Source organism: Anolis carolinensis, chromosome 6 (assembly GCF_035594765.1).
Source record: "Anolis carolinensis isolate JA03-04 chromosome 6, rAnoCar3.1.pri, whole genome shotgun sequence".
Taxonomy (NCBI): Eukaryota; Metazoa; Chordata; class Lepidosauria; order Squamata; family Dactyloidae; genus Anolis; species Anolis carolinensis.
Window position 1 is genome coordinate 42309076 of NC_085846.1, and position 17571 is coordinate 42326646.

Genomic DNA, 17571 nt, shown 5'->3' on the forward strand with positions numbered 1-17571 from the left:
GTAAAAGCTGTTCCGCAGTGGAATATTAGCTGCCTTTGAATATGGTGGAGGTTTTTAAGCAGAGGATGAATGGCCATCTGTCTGCAGTGCTTTGGTTGTGTGCTTCTGCATGACAGGGGATGTACTGGATGATCCGTGTGATCTCTTCCAACTTTGTGATTCTATGACTTTTAGAGTAGAATATGGTTCTGTATAGTATTAAAGAGATTCACAGTTTCGATCTTTAGGAAGGCTGTGATGTCTTTAGGAAGACGATGATGGTAGCTGGATTCTAGTGGAACTTCACTTGTAGTTTATCTAAACTTGTTTCTATTAGAGTGGCGTTCCAGTTGCTAAACTTTCTAGCAAATCCCATTATCTTATCTTTCCAATGCAAGGATGGGATAAAGGGTTTAGAGATATGTGCATGACCTCCTGCCTGGTTAATCTGCTATGCTCCTCATACACAGGATGTGATTTCCCAAAAGGGAAATCGTTGCACAGGCCCATTGCACACAAATGCACACATGACGCATGTGGTCTAGAACTCTGAGGGACGCTCGTGCTTTCAGCCTGAATCTGGTGACAACAACGCAGGAAGACGAAAGATGATTCAGCAGATTCATATCCAAATTTCCCGTCTTACTTTCTTCTAAAGCTATTGCTTGCAAGACATCTGTTCTATATTTTGGAATGCATCAGTCTGGCATATTTCAAGCGCTGAGCGAAAGGCTAGCTTTTTCTGTCTATTTCTACAAGAGTTATACTGAAAGGAGAGAAACTGCATGGAAAGGAGACCAGAAGAGCAGCTCCTTAAACATTTCTTCCCAAGTACAAGTCTGCATTCATTGGGATCGCCACAAAAGAGGAGAATTTGCGAATGAAAAAGAATGCATTTTTAATCCCCCCCCCCCACAAACAAAAGCAGTACTGAGGAAGAAATGGACCCAAAAGGGCATCTAGCCTAACCCCTTTCTGTAAAGCTGGAAGACACAGTCAAAGCACCATTGGTTGACCATTCAGCATCCATTTAAAAACCTCCAGACAGGTTTAATCACTACAGAAGTGAAGTGCTGACGCTGTTCAAGTGTAGGTACTGTTATAACATTTATAATTTGCTTAATTTGCTGACTGGCTTGCAGTAATTACCACCAAAATGGATAGGTTTCTAATTAAAAAAACAAAATCTGTTGACAATGATGTTTGTGAAGAACCATGGAGAGCTGCCATAGAGGAAACAACACAAGAATCAACTGTAGGACATAAGAAGTGTAAAGGAAGATATTTCAAACCTCATTTAAACAGTAAAGGTTATATGAAACACACACACATATAGTATGATACTCTTATAAGGGCTTTAACCCCCAGCTAATCTGAATTACAGTGTCATGAAAGGATGCGTGTCTAAAAAGCATGGCAGCAACATGAAAACTTAGAGCCATCTCAGAAATTGTTGGAAACTCTATCCTAATTCCAAGCAAAATTCATTTAGCAATTCTTTTGAGAAAACTTGAGTTTTAAACCTCTGTCTCTTGAATATTAGACAAATTCTTCCTGATGTTGATGACTGACATTTTTGGTTTCAGTTGAGTATGATTTAGGAACTCAACCAAGGTGGCATTTAGAAAACATTTACTGTTTCAAAATATTTTGGAAACCCAACATAGTGTTAGGTAGGTAAAGATTTTCCCCTGACGTTAAGTCCAGTCATGACCGACTCTGGAGGTTGGTGCTCATCTCCATTTCTAAGCTGAAGAGCCAGCGTTGTCCATAGACACCTCCGAGGTCATGTGACCGGCATGACTGCATGGAGCGCCATTACCTTCCCGCTGGAGCTGTACCTATTGATCTACTCACATTGGCATGTTTTCGAAACTGCTAGGTTGGCAGGAGCTGGGGCTAACAGCGGGCGCTCATTCTGCTCCCGGGATTTGAACCGGGCATCTTTTGGTCCACAAGTTCAGCAGCTCAGCGCTTTAACGCACTGTGCCACCAGGAGCCCTTACATAGCAGTTTTAGTAACATAGCGTTACGGCAACCCAAAGTTTAAGAAGCTTTGTTCTATGCTAGTGCTCCCCCGGAAGACACAGGTCCGCAGTCTGGGGGTCCTCCTGGACTCAGTGTTGACGCTTGATTCTCAGGTGCACAAGTCTGCCCCTCCCATGCAATCCCAAACAGCCCCACTCCCTTGCCTAACTGCTTTGATATGTGATTATTTTTTTAAAAAATTAAATTGTTTGGCTTTTGCTATGTATTTTAATGTTGTAACTTGTACTATTTTATTTATATGTCAACTGTTGTTCTTAGGTCTTTGTCCCCATGTGAGCCGCCCCGAGTCCCCTCGGAGAAATGGAGGCAGCATATAAGAAATAAATTATTATTATTATTATTTTATTATGACACAGCAAACAAGATAGATATGCTGGATTTCGTATCACAAAACCACAAGTCAAACACTTCCCAAGTGTCTAGGACTGTGTGATGTATTTTTGGATGAAGCACGCAGATCCCAGCAGGGTGGCCTTTTACAGTTGGCAGATCGTAATTTTGTCAATGTCTATTGTTTCCAAATGCCGGCTGAGATCTTTTGGTACGGCACCCAGTGTGCCCATCACCACCGGGACCACCTGTACTGGTTTCTGCCAGAGTCTTTGAAGTTCAATCTTGAGGTCCTGATAGCGGCTGAGTTTTTCCTGTTGTTTTTTGTCAATGTGACTGTTACCTGGTATGGCAACATCAATGATCCAAACCTTTTTCTTTTCCACAACTGTGATGTCTGATGTGTTGTGTTCCAGAACTTTGTCAGTCTGGATTCGGAAGTCCCACAGTATCTTTGCGTGCTCATTCTCCAATACTTTTGCAGGTTTGTGATCCCACCAATTCTTTACTGCCAGGAGGTGGTAATTTATGCTGCTGCTGCTGCTGCTGCTGCTGATGATGATGATGATGATGATGATGATGATGATTATTATTATTATTATTATTATTCAGAAATGGTTTGTAATGGCATTCCTCTGAGGTTTCCATGGCTGAGTGGGGATTTGAACTCAAGTCTCCAGAGTCTCCAGATGTTATCTCATGGGGTAGCAATTTGAAAACATGCAAATGTGAGTAGATCAATAGGTACCACTTTGGCGGGAAGGTAACGGTGCTCCATGCAGTCATGCAGGCCACATGACCTTGGAGGTGTCTACGGACATCATCAGCTCTTCAGCTTAGAAATGGAGATGAGCATCACTCGCCAGAGTCAGATTCGACTAGACTTAATGGCAAGGGGAAACCATGCTCTATAGCAGTGGTTCTCAACCTGTGGTCCCCAGGTTATTTTGGCCTACAACTCCCAGAAATCCCAGTCAGTTTATCAGCTGTTAGGGTTTTTGGGACTTGAAAGCCAAAAACATCCAAGGACCATAGGTTGAGAAACACTACTCTAAAGTGTTATAAAGGAAATAGTTTCATTCCTCATTCCTCATCATACGGTGTCTTTTCTGGCTGGTTTTACTAAAATTGGCTGTATTCAGATTTATCACATGAGAATAGCAAAACAATATAATAAGAAGAACGGAATTATATATAAATGTCTCCAACTCAAGGGACAGGAAGTCACCAAATTGGGGGGGGGGGGTGGGAGAAGGGAAGGGTATAACCAAAAATGGATATTGTATCAATATTAGCGAGTGTTGTATTGGTTTATGTATACATACATATATACATATTTGTTTCATTTTTTATGAATATGTAAATTGAAAAAAAAAACAAATTATGGAAGTAATGGGGCGGGGGCTGCATGGGATAATGTCCATAGTCTAACACTCAAATCACTACAACAAACTTTAATAGAGAAGCAATACTGATGTAAATCTAAATCCCCCAATTCCAGTAAATAATTCAAGGCCTTCTGATTTTGATCAAGACCATGTCAGAGGCAAAAGAATCATACCCACTACTCTGTATGCCACAGTTTTGATCTTGTTTAAGATTAAAATCTGAGATAGTGACTGTTTAATGGGAAAACCAGCATGGAAGGAACATTCACTTGATTAATGTCATGTGTGCTTTGGCTGGACACTAACCTCTATTGAAATTAACAAAATTTCCTGTCTAATGCTACGTGGATTCCTTTGAATATTGGGAAACATCCAAACAGCTGCAGAAATTGATGCAAGGCTTATGAGAGCATTTGCTAGGCTCAAAAATCAAGCCACTGAACATAATAATATGTAACAAACCATATGTAAGAAACCATATTTCTAAGGTATACATTCTCAGGAATTTCTTTTTTTTTTAAAGCAAGAACACGCTTCATGAGAAGTCAAAGATTAATTTAAGTCCTATGAATTTAGTTGAGAGTGGATCTGTCGATTTTACTTCAATATAAACACATTCAAAACTGCATGCATGATTAGGAACCACCAGAAAGCAATGCTATGCAAATGTCAAAGACTTAGGTGGTCTTGTTATCGAACACAACCACCCCCACCCGTAATAAAATACTCTTTGAGCATTCATACTGTGCAAATGTTCCTTTTGTGCAGATTTAATAAATGCTTCTGTCTTTTGCCTTCCACTGGTGAGATTCCTGATTTCCATCTTGAAACATTCTCGGTTAGCTAAGCTTGCCAGGCATCCCTCGGTATTCACGGGTCCTTAAAAAAACCTCACATTTCTGGCATCAGTCTTAGTTCTATGCTGAAATGTGAGGCGACCAAAAGGGGAAGAAACAGAGTTTAAAAACTATTTTCTTTACCATTTTTTTTTCGTGTCAGGAGCAACCGGAATTGCTTCTGGAGTGAGAGAATTGGCCGTCTGCAAGGACGTTGCCCAGGGGGACGCCCGGATGTTTTGATGTTTTTACCATCCTTGTGGGAGGCTTCTCTCATGTCCCCGCATGGAGCTGGAGCTGATAGAGGGAGCTCATCCACACTCTCCCCAGGTGGGATTCGAACCTGGCAGCTTTCAGGTCAGTAACCCAACCTTCAAGTCACTTAGTCCACTACGCCATCTGGGGGCTTTACCATTATCTAGAATTATGTCTGTGTCCTTCCCTCCTTTCTCTGGGCCTGCCTGACCAAAATATTTGGGCATCTGAGACAAAAAATACACCATGTGTTGCTTCCTGGAAGTAAAAAATACAATTGCAAGCATTGCAATCAATTTATTAATGTTCCGACCAATGGTCATATGCATTTACAAAAACAACATCAAACAAACATCTATAGAAAGCACTGTAAAATCCAACAGTTAAAAGTAGGATGCAAGCAGGATAAAACAGAGCATGCAAAATATACATTGTGAGGTGCAGCAGCACAAGTGCAACATGTGCTGGAAACTGCACAATTACCGGTAAAATACCGTGTTTCCCCGAAAATAAGACAGTGTCTTATATAAATTTTTGCTCCCAAAGATGCTCTAGGTCTTATTTTCAGGGGATGTCTTATTTTTCCATGAAGAAGAATTCACATTTATTGTTGAATTAAAAAAATGAACATTTATTATATACTTTACAGTAGTTGTCATCACAAACAAGCATAACCAGACAAACTGTGAATCCTATCAAGAATTTCTTGTTACTACCATTATTTCCATGTACAACAATCTATGGTACGTACATTTACCAAACCTGCATATGCTCTGGTGTTCTGTTCGGCGGGCATGCTTCCAAACACAAACGGTGCTAGGTCTTACTTTCGGGGGAGGCCTTATATTTAGCAATTCAGCAAAACCTCTACTAGGTCTTATTTTCTGAGGATGTCTTATTTTAGGGGAAACAGGGTACCAATATATACGATCAGTCATTTTTAAAAAAAAACATAAGTAACAATATCAACCAAGCATCTATAGAAACACTGTAAAATTCCACAGTTAAAAGCAGGATGCATGGAGTATAAAACAGAGCTTGCAAAATATAACCGGTAAAAAGCCAGTATAAAATATCAGTCACGTTAAAAACTAGATAAAAGCATCCCCGGTGCAGTCGACTGCAATGTCCACAATCAGTCTTGCTCTGATTTTATTTGCTGCCATGGTTTGATGTAATTAAACTACATCAAACAATTTAAAATTGCTGCTCTTTTGTGCAACTTCCTATAGGAAAGAGCTTTATGCCCAAAGGCTCCACACAGTTCAGATTATTGTATAGTAAGCCCGTATAGTGGGCTGCTTTGCCTATCGTATGCTGCTTGCTCGTCACTTTCAACATGGAGCCCATTAGATGATGCATAGCAATCAGAGTATGCCACCCCTGTGGCAACATGGGTGACTTTCCAAGTTGCCTTAGGAGCAGTGGGGGGACTGTACGATGATGCTTCCACCCATGAGATGGGGGTCAAGGTAAGGCAGGCGATGCAGGGCATGGAGCAATGGGTTCTCCACACACCCCGCCGAAACCCCATGGATTTTCCATGATGCATGGCAAATACATGGGCCTTTGTGATGAGGTCCTTAGTATCTTCTGTTGTTTGGTTCCAGGATCCCCCAGTGAATAACAAAATTTATGGATACTCAAGCCTCATTTTATACAAGGGTGCAATAAAATGCTGCTCCTTATATAACATGCAAAATCAAGGTATGCTTTTGGATTTTTAACAAACAATTTCAACTTGTGGATGGTTGACTCCATGAACACAGAATCCATGGATATGGAAGGGAGGCTGTAGAAAATCATCGCAGAAGAGGCTGTTACTGTACACCTCTGAGAAGGATATCCAACATATCTAAGGTAAAGGTAAAGATAAAGGTTTTCCCTTGTCATTAAGTCTAGGTGTGTCTGACTCGGGGGGGGGGGGGGGGTTGGTGCTCATCTCCATTTCTAAGCCAAAGAGCCGACGTTGTCCATAAAATCTCAAAGGTCATGTGACCAGCATGATTGCATGGAGCACCATTACCTTCCCGCCAGAGCAGTACCTATTGATCTACTCACATTTGCATGTTTCCAAACTGCTAGGCTGTGGCTAACAGTGGGAGCTCACCCTGCTCCCTGGATTCGAACCACCGACCTTTCGGTCAGCAATTCAGCAGCTCAGTGATTTAACGTGCTGCGTTACTGTGGGCTCCAGCATATCTAATTGTGATTAATTTCATCAATTAATTGGAAGCATTAGCCAATCATATGTGTGTGTGTGTGTGTGTGTGTGTGTGTGTGAGAGAGAGAGAGAGAGAGAGAGAGAGAGAGAGAGAGAGAGAGAGAAGAGAAGAGAAGAGAAGAGAAGAGAAGAGAAGAGAAGAGAAGAGAAGAGAAGAGACTTGGCATTTTTGTGTCTTGTCTCTTTTCATGGAATGCTTTTGGCAATTGCAATGCTCTACATTTGTGAACTCATGGCTAACAATATAACAATATGAAGATAACAATATAAGGCCCGGGCTGTGGCGCAGGCTGGAGAGCAAGCCAACTGCAACCAGCTGCAATGAATCACTCTGACCAGGAGGTCATGAGTTCGAGGCCCGCTCGGAGCCGATGTTTGTCTTGTCTTTGTTCTATGTTAAAAGGCATTGAATGTTTGCCTATATGTGTAATGTGATCCGCCCTGAGTCCCCTTCGGGGTGAGAAGGGCGGAATATAAATGCTGTAAATAAATAAATATAACAATAACAATATAACTATATGAAGAAAACTATAGCAAGGTGGAAGTCACGTTCTAGTAAAAAAAAATTCCCTAGTGAGGCAGCCAACTAAATATCACACCATCTCAAAACAAAAGAAAAAAAGAAATGACTAAGCTCTGGAGTATTCTGCCCCATAAGTCTTTTCTCCCTTCTTCTGTGTTGTTTTTCTGTAGTATTCTCAACTCAGTTAACGCTCCTTGGCACCCGTATCTTGGCCTTACTTCATAATATAGGTCCCGGGGCAATTCCCTTTCTGATCATTTACAGGAAAATCCAAGCATCAGGAAGTCTTCCGCATAACCTCTTGTTAACTTCAACAGAGATTTGGCTCCTCGCCTGCTCACTCCTTGTCAGGACTTTGGACACAGTCACTGGCGCAAGTTGGGATTTCCGCCACAACAAACAAAAGGCATTCCTGCGGTGAGTGAGTTGAGTGCAGAGAGTTTCTTCTGCTGTTTCAGACTGTCAGCTGGCACAGTGCTACCGTTTTTAAAAAATTAATCTGAAATATTGCATCCATGTTACAGGGCATAATGCGTAGTCTACACTGAGATGCACAGTTCCTCAAGTCAAATACAGTAGAGTCTCACTTATCCAAGCTAAACGGGCCAGCAGAAGCTTGGATAAGCGAATATCTTGGATAATAAGGAGGGATTAAGGAAAAGCCTATTAAACATCAAATTAGATTATGATTTTACAAATTAAGCGCCAAAACATCATGTTATACAACACATTTGACAGAAAAAGTAGTTCAATATGCAGTAATGTTATGTTGTAATTACTATATTTACGAATTTAACACCAAAATATCATGATATATTGAAAACATTGACTACAAAAATGGCTTGGATTATCCAGAAGCTTGGATAAGCGAGGTTTGGATAAGTGAGACTCTACTGTACCGGTATGTCAAATATAAGTCAATGGTGCACACACACACAATCGGCAGGCATCTCATTTCACTTTTTCTCCCCAAGACTGTGCAACTCCCATATATGCAGTTGACAGGGGATACATTTCTAGACTTTGTGTGGATACACAAAGCCATAGATATTATGTGTTGTCGAAAGACATACAACAACCCCATAGATATTATTATTATTATTTTATTGTATGACACAGCAAACAAGATAGACATGCTGGATTTCACAAGTCGAACACTTCCCAAGTGTCTAGGACTGTGTGATGTATTTTCGGATGATGCGTGCAGATCCCAGCAGGGTGGCCTTTTGCAGTTGGCAGATCGTAATTTTGTCAATGTCTATTGTTTCCAAATGCCGGCTGAGATCTTTTGGCACTGCACCCAGTGTGCCGATCACCACCGGGACCACCTGCACTGGTTTCTGCTAGAGTCTTTGAAGTTCCATCTTGAGGTCCTGATAGCGGCTGAGTTTTTCCTGTTGTTTTTCATCAATGCGATTGTCACCTGGGATGGCAACATCAATGATCCAAACCTTTTTCTTTTCCACAACTGTGATGTCTGGTGTGTTGTGTTCCAGAACTTTGTCAGTCTGGATTCGGAAGTCCCACAGTATCTTTGCATGTTCATTTTCCAATACTTTTGCAGGTTTGTGATCCCACTAGTTCTTTGCTGCTGGGAGGTGGTACTTGAGGCATAAGTTCCAATGAATCATTTGGGCCACGTAGTTGTGCCTCTGTTTGTAGTCTGTCTGTGTAATTTTCTTACAGCAGCTGAGGAGATGATCAATGGTTTCGTCGGTTTCCTTGCACAGTCTGCATAGATATTATTATTGTTATTATTATTATTATTATTCATTCTATGTCTAACTTTTGTGTATTTTAATATATATTTTATGGAAACATATTTTACGTAAAACCATGAAGAGAGGCAGGTAAGAAATAAAATTATAATTATAATTATAATTATTAATAACAGTGAACCCTATTGGAGTGAAGGTCTTCTGGCTCAAGAATAAATAGTCATGCTGGAGGACCAAGAAGATGCCTAGAGAAGGCATATTTAGTTGGATATGGAAAAAAGACACTGCAGATAGCAGTCCCACAGATGATGATGATGATGATGATGATGATGATGATGATGATGATGATGATGATGATGATAAATTTATTATCCGCCTTTCCCTATGGTGTGAGGTAGGTTACAATATTGTTAACAGTAGAGATTAAACACTATTAAAACACATACAACAAGATACAGAGAGTTAAAATACAAGTTAAAATCCACTTATGGAAGGCAAATTAAAATTCACAAATGTAAAATAAATAAGCAAATAAATAATGGGTTGCAGTGCATTTTCCAGACTGTATGGCCATGTTCCAGAAGCATTCTCTCCTGACATTTTGTCCACATCTATGGCAGTCATTCTCAGAGGTTGTGAGGTATATTGGAAAACTAAGCAAGGGAGGGAGAAAGACCTTTTGTCTGTTGGAGGCCAGTGTGAATGTTGTAATTAATCACCTTGATTAGCATTAATGGCCTTGCCAGCTTCATTCCTGCCCAGGGGAATCCTTTGTTTGGAGGTGTTAAGTGGCCCTGATTGATTCATGTCTGTAATTCCTTTGTTTCCAAAGTGTTGTTCTTTATTTACTGTTCTGATTTTAGAGTTTTTGAATACTGGTAGCCAGATTTTGTTCATTTTCATGGCTTTCTCCTTTCTGATGAAATTGTATAAATATTGTACATAGCAACTGATGTCTTGGTTTTAATAATTGTCATGTTATGTTGTTTTAAAACTATGTTATTATATTGTGTTTTAAATGTATGGATTGTTTTTCTTATATAAGTCGCCCCTAGTCCCTTCGGGGAAATGGAGGCGAGGTACAATAATAAAGTTCTTGTTGTTATTATTATTATTATTATTATTATTATTATTATTATTATTGACACAAAGACATAGTACGACACAGCAAACAAGATAGATATGCTGGATTTCATATCACAAAATCACAAGTCAAACAGTGTCTAGGACTGTGTGTTGTATTTTCGGATGATGCATGTAGATCCCAGTAAGGTGGCCTTTTGCAGCTGACAGATCGTAATTTTGTCAATGTCTATTGTTTCCAAATGCTGTCTAAGATCTTTTGGCATGGCACCCAGTGTGCCAATCACCACCGGGACCACCTGTACTGGTTTCTGCCAGAGTCTTTGAAGTTCAATCTTGAGGTCCTGATAGCGGCTGAGTTTTTCCTGTTTTCCTGTTGTTTTTCATCAATTCGACTGTCACCTGGTATGGCGACATCAATAATCCAAACCTTTTTCTTTTCCACAACTGTGATGTATGGTGTGTTGTGTTCCAGAACTTTGTCAGTCTGGATTTGGAAGTCAAACAGTATCTTTTCATTTTCCATTATCATTATCATTATTATTATTATTATTATTATTATTATTATTATTATTATTATTATATAATGTATTGTTTTATAGCAACCATTTCATCCTTTGTTAAAAAATTATGAGAGATGACTGACTAAAATTCATAGACATTGTTGATTGAAATGACCCCTCTTAAAAGTTCAATTCTGTGTGAATTTTGCAACAAACATGAATCTGGGGCCTGTAAGTTTCCACCAATCTGAGAGCTGGTTAAGTTTCTCTGGGGAAGAGATATTTTATTGCAGCCAAAAATACAAGCAGGGAAGAGGAGCAGAAAAGTGGGTTTCAGGATTTCGATTATTTATCTTTTTTAAAAAATATGGAAGTGATTTCAATTAATCCTGATTATTCCCCAAGCCTTTCCACTGGGATAGCTAGGAAGTGGTTTTTAATTAAGCCCGATCTTTCCATCAGGGAAATTGGCATTTCGGCTACTTTCCTACACAGCATCGTTTTATTTAAAAGTGGACAACAGGGATTAACATCACATGGGGAAATTGGCCATTTTGCCCATTGCTACATGGGGAATTGAAAAGAAATTGAATACCAAATGATTTAGGAATTGTTGGAAAAATCCACATACCTGGAACCCACAGTAAGAGCTTGTGTCATGTGATGGGCTCCATCGGCTGCAGTTTCTTAAATGTATAGAAAGACTGATTTTATTGCATGTAATGAAGTCCTGAGGAAACACACATAAACCAGAGGAATGTTGTAGTTGTTGCTAGAAGCCTTTTTTCCTGCTGAAATCTGTTCTTACCTTCCAAGGTATAGGATCCTGTTCCTACTTTCAATTAACTCTTAACCAATTATTGATTCATAAAAAATTTTATGGCAGCACATCAGAAAAAAATTTAAAAAATAGACTGAGCCTGCACTACAAGACTCGGGGATTGCTGCAGCCTTATAAGATTAGAGCCAGAACCATGACTTTGAAGTAAGTGCTGCTGTTTGTTGAGTCATCTGCCAATCAAATTGCTAAGTGAAGTGAGGAGAATAAAAACAAGTGTCATCCCGTGAAGCACGGCTGAGAGCTGGTAGATCAGGAAAAGGATTTCCAGGACAGGATGTAAAATGGGAAGTGCACGGCCAGCGATACCACAAAGAGGGACATCCCCAGCCTGCCACCTGCAAGGACAGCTCCTCCCAGTGTGACTCAGACATGCATTTCCATGCTGCAAAGAAGCGAGGCTTCATTTTTGCTCTTTTCTTAACATATTTTCTGCAGTGAGTTGGGATAGAGCAACACGGGAGGGCCACAAAAGGGTAACCATGCAGCTTTTCACATTTAGTTCAACTGCAACCCTAGGCAATGGTGAAAAATATTGGGAATCACAGGCCAACCAGCAATAGAGGGTCACATGAATCCCAGCTGTGGTTTACAGCCTCATCTGCATGAAGGAGGCATAGTGAGTACACTTTCAAAGGTTGTTTTTAAGGTACCTTTGGGCTGTATCCACATCGCAGAATTATAGCGGTTTGACACATGTAATTGACCAGGATAAATTCTATGGAATTCTAGGATATGTCATTTTATGAGTTCTGGTGTCACCACTTACTACAAATCCCAGGATTCCATAGGCTGGACCAGGACGATCGACAGAAAAAAAATTCAGGGGTGGGAGGTTTGAAACTTTTTTTTAGTGAATCATGAGGAGGAGTTCCATAATGCTAAATAATTTAGAAATCAGGCTCCACTAATAAACTTCAGTGTATACTCAAGACAGATAAACTTCAGTGGACACTTATGGGGATTTGGTTAATCATTTAAAATTCACAAGTAAACCACTTTTTTAAAACCTGAAAAATTTCAGGTGAGAGGGGGGTTGAACCCCTAAACCCTTCGCCCTTAGCTACAGCCCTGGGATGGACATATGGTAGTTAAGGTGGCATCAAACTGCTATAACTGCAATGTGAATAACCTCTCTGATTCATTTCTAAGCCAACCTATACAATTTCCTAGTGCTAGGACCACAGTATTGTCCATGAGTAATTGCAATTACAGCCGTTTCAGAGCTAGAAGGAAAGAAGAATTCTTAGTAAATCCACCATGTAGTTATAGTACTTTTATAGCCATGGCAACATTGTTTGAAATCCTGGGATGTGTAGTTTGGTGAAGCAATAATGTGTTCTTGGAGAAAATTATACATATCCAAATGATACAACAAATCCCAGGATTTGATAAGATGTTGCCATGAGAGTTAAAATGGAATAAAAAAATGTGATTGTACAGTGTGAAAGGTATCTGAGTGGTTAGCACTTACATTCCTGACTTTCCATCATTCAACCATGTTTACAAGCAGTGAAGGCCTAAATCTTACTGCTAACCTTAAACAGGCTGAACCCACCGAGTTACCTAAGTGTTACTTTTCAGCAGTTAATTCAATGGGTCTACACTAATGGAGAATAAGGTTGTATCTACAATGTAGAATTAATGCAGTTTTACACCACTTTATCTACCATGGCTCAATGTTATGGAATCCTGTGATTTGTAATTTGGTGAGGCACCAGTACTCCTTTGGCAGAGAAGGCTAAACCGTGAAAAACCAAAGCTCCCACGAATTCCAGAGTATTCAGTTAGTGGTGGCGGACTGCGGTGTAGATGCACCCTAATTTTGGATTTAGTTTGTTAATAGCTGTGTGAGAGGCAGGTCCAATAACTTTCCTTACAGTTATATATTTCTAGACAGCACCCCTTGTGAAGGTCATTGAACCATAATAACTTCTGATAAACCGCTTACCTTTTGGAGAAATAGTATGTAACACTCCTGTTTACTGTATTGTGTCCAAGGGCCATGCAGATAAGCAGGAAATATGTGTTCAAGGAAAACAATTAAGATAAGTAAAATTATAGGGTGGGAGTTTAATATCTCCTCAGCCACCATGGCCACAATTTGTTTCTTCATACTGTCCCGCAGAATGGCTAAACCTGCCCTCCTAAACACACATTTCATCAGTTAAGAAAACAGCATATAGTGTAATTGATACATGCATCTTAATGATAGAGCCAACGTGGTGTAGTGGTCTGGGCTTTAAACTCCTCAACCATGGAAACCCAATGGGTAAGTCACACTTTCTCAGCCTCAAAGATAGGGCAAATCCTCTCTGAACAAATTCTACCAAGAGAATACTGTAATAGATTCACCTTTGAGTCACCATAAATTGGAAACAACTTGAAGGCACACAATGAAAATATCATTGCAAATGAATTAATAGTTTCAATTTTTGTCTGTAAGAAGTGTTTTATCAAGTTATTTTAAAAAATTAATCACTGAATAATAGCCAAATTGTCCTAAATTCTTCCCAAAATAAAAAATGACACCTTTTTCTCTTCTGTACTCCTCCACAGAAGGCCCTCTGGCGGCGCAGCGGGTTAAACTGCTGAGCTGCTGAACTTGCTGACCAAAAGGTTGGCAGTTGAAATCCAAGGAGTGAGGTGAGCTCCTGCTGTTAGCTCCAGCTTCTGCCAACCTAGCAGTTCAAAAACATGCACATGTGAGTAGATGAATAGGTACCGCTTCAGCGGGAAGGTTATGGCATTCCATGCAGTCATGCCGGCCACATGACCTTGGAGGTGTCTATGGACAACGCCATCTCTTCGGTTTAGAAATAGAGATAAGCACCAACCCCCAGAGTCGGACACGACTAGACTAAATGTCAGGGGAAACCTGTACCCTTTACTTCTCCACATGGAAAAATGCAGGCAGTGTATTTTCTCTTGCCTCTCACAATTGTCATAACCACATATCACATATCATCTACACTGCCCAATAATGCAGTTTCATAATGCACCTTAACTACATTGAACTGCATTGCATGAGTCTACAGTGCCATATAATGCAGTTCAATGTAGTTAAATTACATTATGGAACTGCATTATAGAGCACCATAGATGGAGCCTAAGACAGAATTGCAGCTAAATGTGGGGGAAATGGTCAAAATGAATAAAATATCTCTTATCTTTCTTCTTTTCTGTCAAACTTAAAGATGTGAACTAGGGATGGAAGACCTTGAAACAAAGGGAGACTTTGCTGTTTTCACAGTGATCATTCTAGTGTTTCTTTGCATCATGAAAAACATAAAAAGTTCTTGGATCTGCCAAGAGTTACATGTGGAGCAATAGAACGTTTGCGAGCGCATGTCTACCTTGTAAGGGTACAGAATATGTTGAAATATGATTTTAAAAAATCCTTACTTCCAGAAAGCACCATAACCTTCCATACAGGTTTGCATTTTAAAGGACTGATTCATACACATATGTTTACAACCCAATTTCTCACCAGTAAGTATCCCAGCACTTAATGACCTCTGGCTGAACATATGGATCAATACTCATTAAGCCGTGAGCAGGTATGAGCGAAGTTGTCCTTAGGCTACAAGTGTATTTTCACTTGAGTACATTGCAACATGGCTACTAACCCAACCACATTGATCAGCACCATGTCTCGCCATCTCAACGCCCATTTTTGCCCAATTTCTTCTCCATAATCTGGATGAACCCCATGATGCTTTGAAGATGCCATGAGTAACTCCCATTCTTTACTTTTCTCAGCTCTTATGAAACAGAAGTGTGACAAAAGTTAACCCAGTCACATCGCTCTCCCAGGCCAAGGAGTACAGGGCCTCAAGGCCATTTCTGACCCTCTATCTGATGAGTGTCCTTTTTTTTTCTTTCTGGCAGAGAGCCGCTTGTATGAGCATGCTACACACTCAGGAAACAGAGAAGTACATGATGCAAAAAGACGGAAACTGGCATAATGAAGAAATGGTCCCATCGCGTGTAAGGCTTCTCCTTAGTCACATTAAAGTGATCTTTACCACTGGAATTGAATAATCATCACTGAGTAGCTTTGAATTGTGATATTTTGACTAGAAGAAACCTGTTGGACTAAGCATGCAATTTTGGCACAGGCATTATGGATATAAGGATTGTACAAAAAAAACTTTCATTTTAATAAAGACCTTCTCCCAAAGCAGACTAGTCCATATTCTTCCCAAATGATTTATACGAGTGCTAGAAATCTATGTTATAACCTGGGGCACAGATTCAAATGGGGGAGTGAGGATGGGAATCGTCCTGCTTTTTTAGATGTCCCTTTGAATCAGTTTTATTGTTCCCCTCTGTAGGATGTCTGGAGATTTTCTGAGCTCAACGTCTGTGGTCCACTTCTGGCAAGCCCATGAGTTCCATAGAGTTTTCTCGGAAAAAGCTCTCTAAGGTGGTTGCGATTGGCTTCCTCTCAAATATAGTCTGCAGAATTGACTGCATGTGTTCTCACTTCCACCAATAACCTTTTGGATGTGGAGGGATTACAACTACAGTAGAGTCTCATTTATCCAACGTAAACGGGCCGGCAGAATGTTGGATAAGCGAATATGTTGGATAATAAGGAGGGATTAAGGAAAAGCCTATTAAACATCAAATTAGGTTATGATTTTAAAAATTATGAACCAAAACATCATGTTATACAACAAATTTGACAGAAAAAGTAGTTCAATACGCAGTAATGCTATGTAGTAATTACTGTATTTACGAATTTAGCACCAAAATATCACAATATATTGAAAACATTGACTACAAAAAAATGTGTTGGATAATCCAGGACATTGGATAAGTGAGACTCTACTGTACCATAAATTGTAGCAAGAATGGCCACTGATTAGTGATACTGGGTGCTGACATCCAACTACATTTAGAAAGGTACCTAATTTACTGAGTCACAACTTAACTGGAACTGAATGCAATTAACTGGAAACTGAAATATGCCCTATTTTGCTTGCTTGATTCAGCAAATTTTACTGGATCTGAACTTTTGACTAGAGGGCAGACCCATATAACTGAAAGAACAATGTCAGAACAATTTCAACTAATTTGCCAATACTGAAGGGAAATGCACATGCGTAAAATTCGTTGAAATGATCAGTTTGTTAAAATCAGTTTCTAAAGGCTTTCTGGAAAAAGAAAGGTCTTAACTTGCCATTAAAAGGATAACTGTGTAAGGGCATTTTCGCTTCCCTGGGGAGGGAGTTCCAATGTGTGGAGCAGCCACAGGGGAAGGCCTTCTCCCATGTTCTGACCTAATAGAGTTGTGCATTTGGGACTTAATTTGTTCCGTTTCTTGTCTCGGCTTTCGTCGAAGCCCTGATCCGTTTTCCTCTGACCTGAAATCGGAGGTCAGACATTTGTTTTTGTTTTTGTTGTTGTTGTTTTTTATGGGGGGGGGGGGGGAGGTGCCAGCCAAGGCCTCAGCACCAGCCAGCACTGCTCCAATACCTGGTAAGGAGCCAGGCAAAGGGCGAGAAGGGAGATGCAGGACAGCCCAGCAACCTCCAGCCTCCTCCCCCCACCAGGCCTGTGCGCGTAGGCCCAAAACCTGCACCCATAGGCCCGGGAGCTTTGGGCCTACAGGTACAGGCTTTGGGCCTACACACTTGGGCCTCGCAGGGCCTACAGCAGATCAATCCTAAAGGCAGGCTAGGAGCCGATTCCGGCTCCCGCCTGCCTTTCGTTTCGAGTCAGTTTTTGTTTCTTTGGGGGTCTTTCCATTTCGTGTCATCCGAATACGAAATGGAAACACGAATGAAACAAATAGGACAAATACCGCACACATCTCTATCACTTAATATGCCTATGA

General features: G+C 40.3%; 1 long non-coding RNA gene across 1 annotated transcript; it reads right to left on the bottom strand.

The window, feature by feature from the left end:
• Positions 1–5119: 5119 nt before the first annotated feature.
• On the bottom strand, positions 5120–13796 carry LOC134292501 (uncharacterized). Its single transcript, XR_009999740.1, has 3 exons — positions 13678–13796; positions 11520–11574; positions 5120–9315 (listed from the first exon to the last, which is right to left on the bottom strand). It is a non-coding gene; the product is annotated as an uncharacterized LOC134292501 (long non-coding RNA).
• Positions 13797–17571: the final 3775 nt, after the last annotated feature.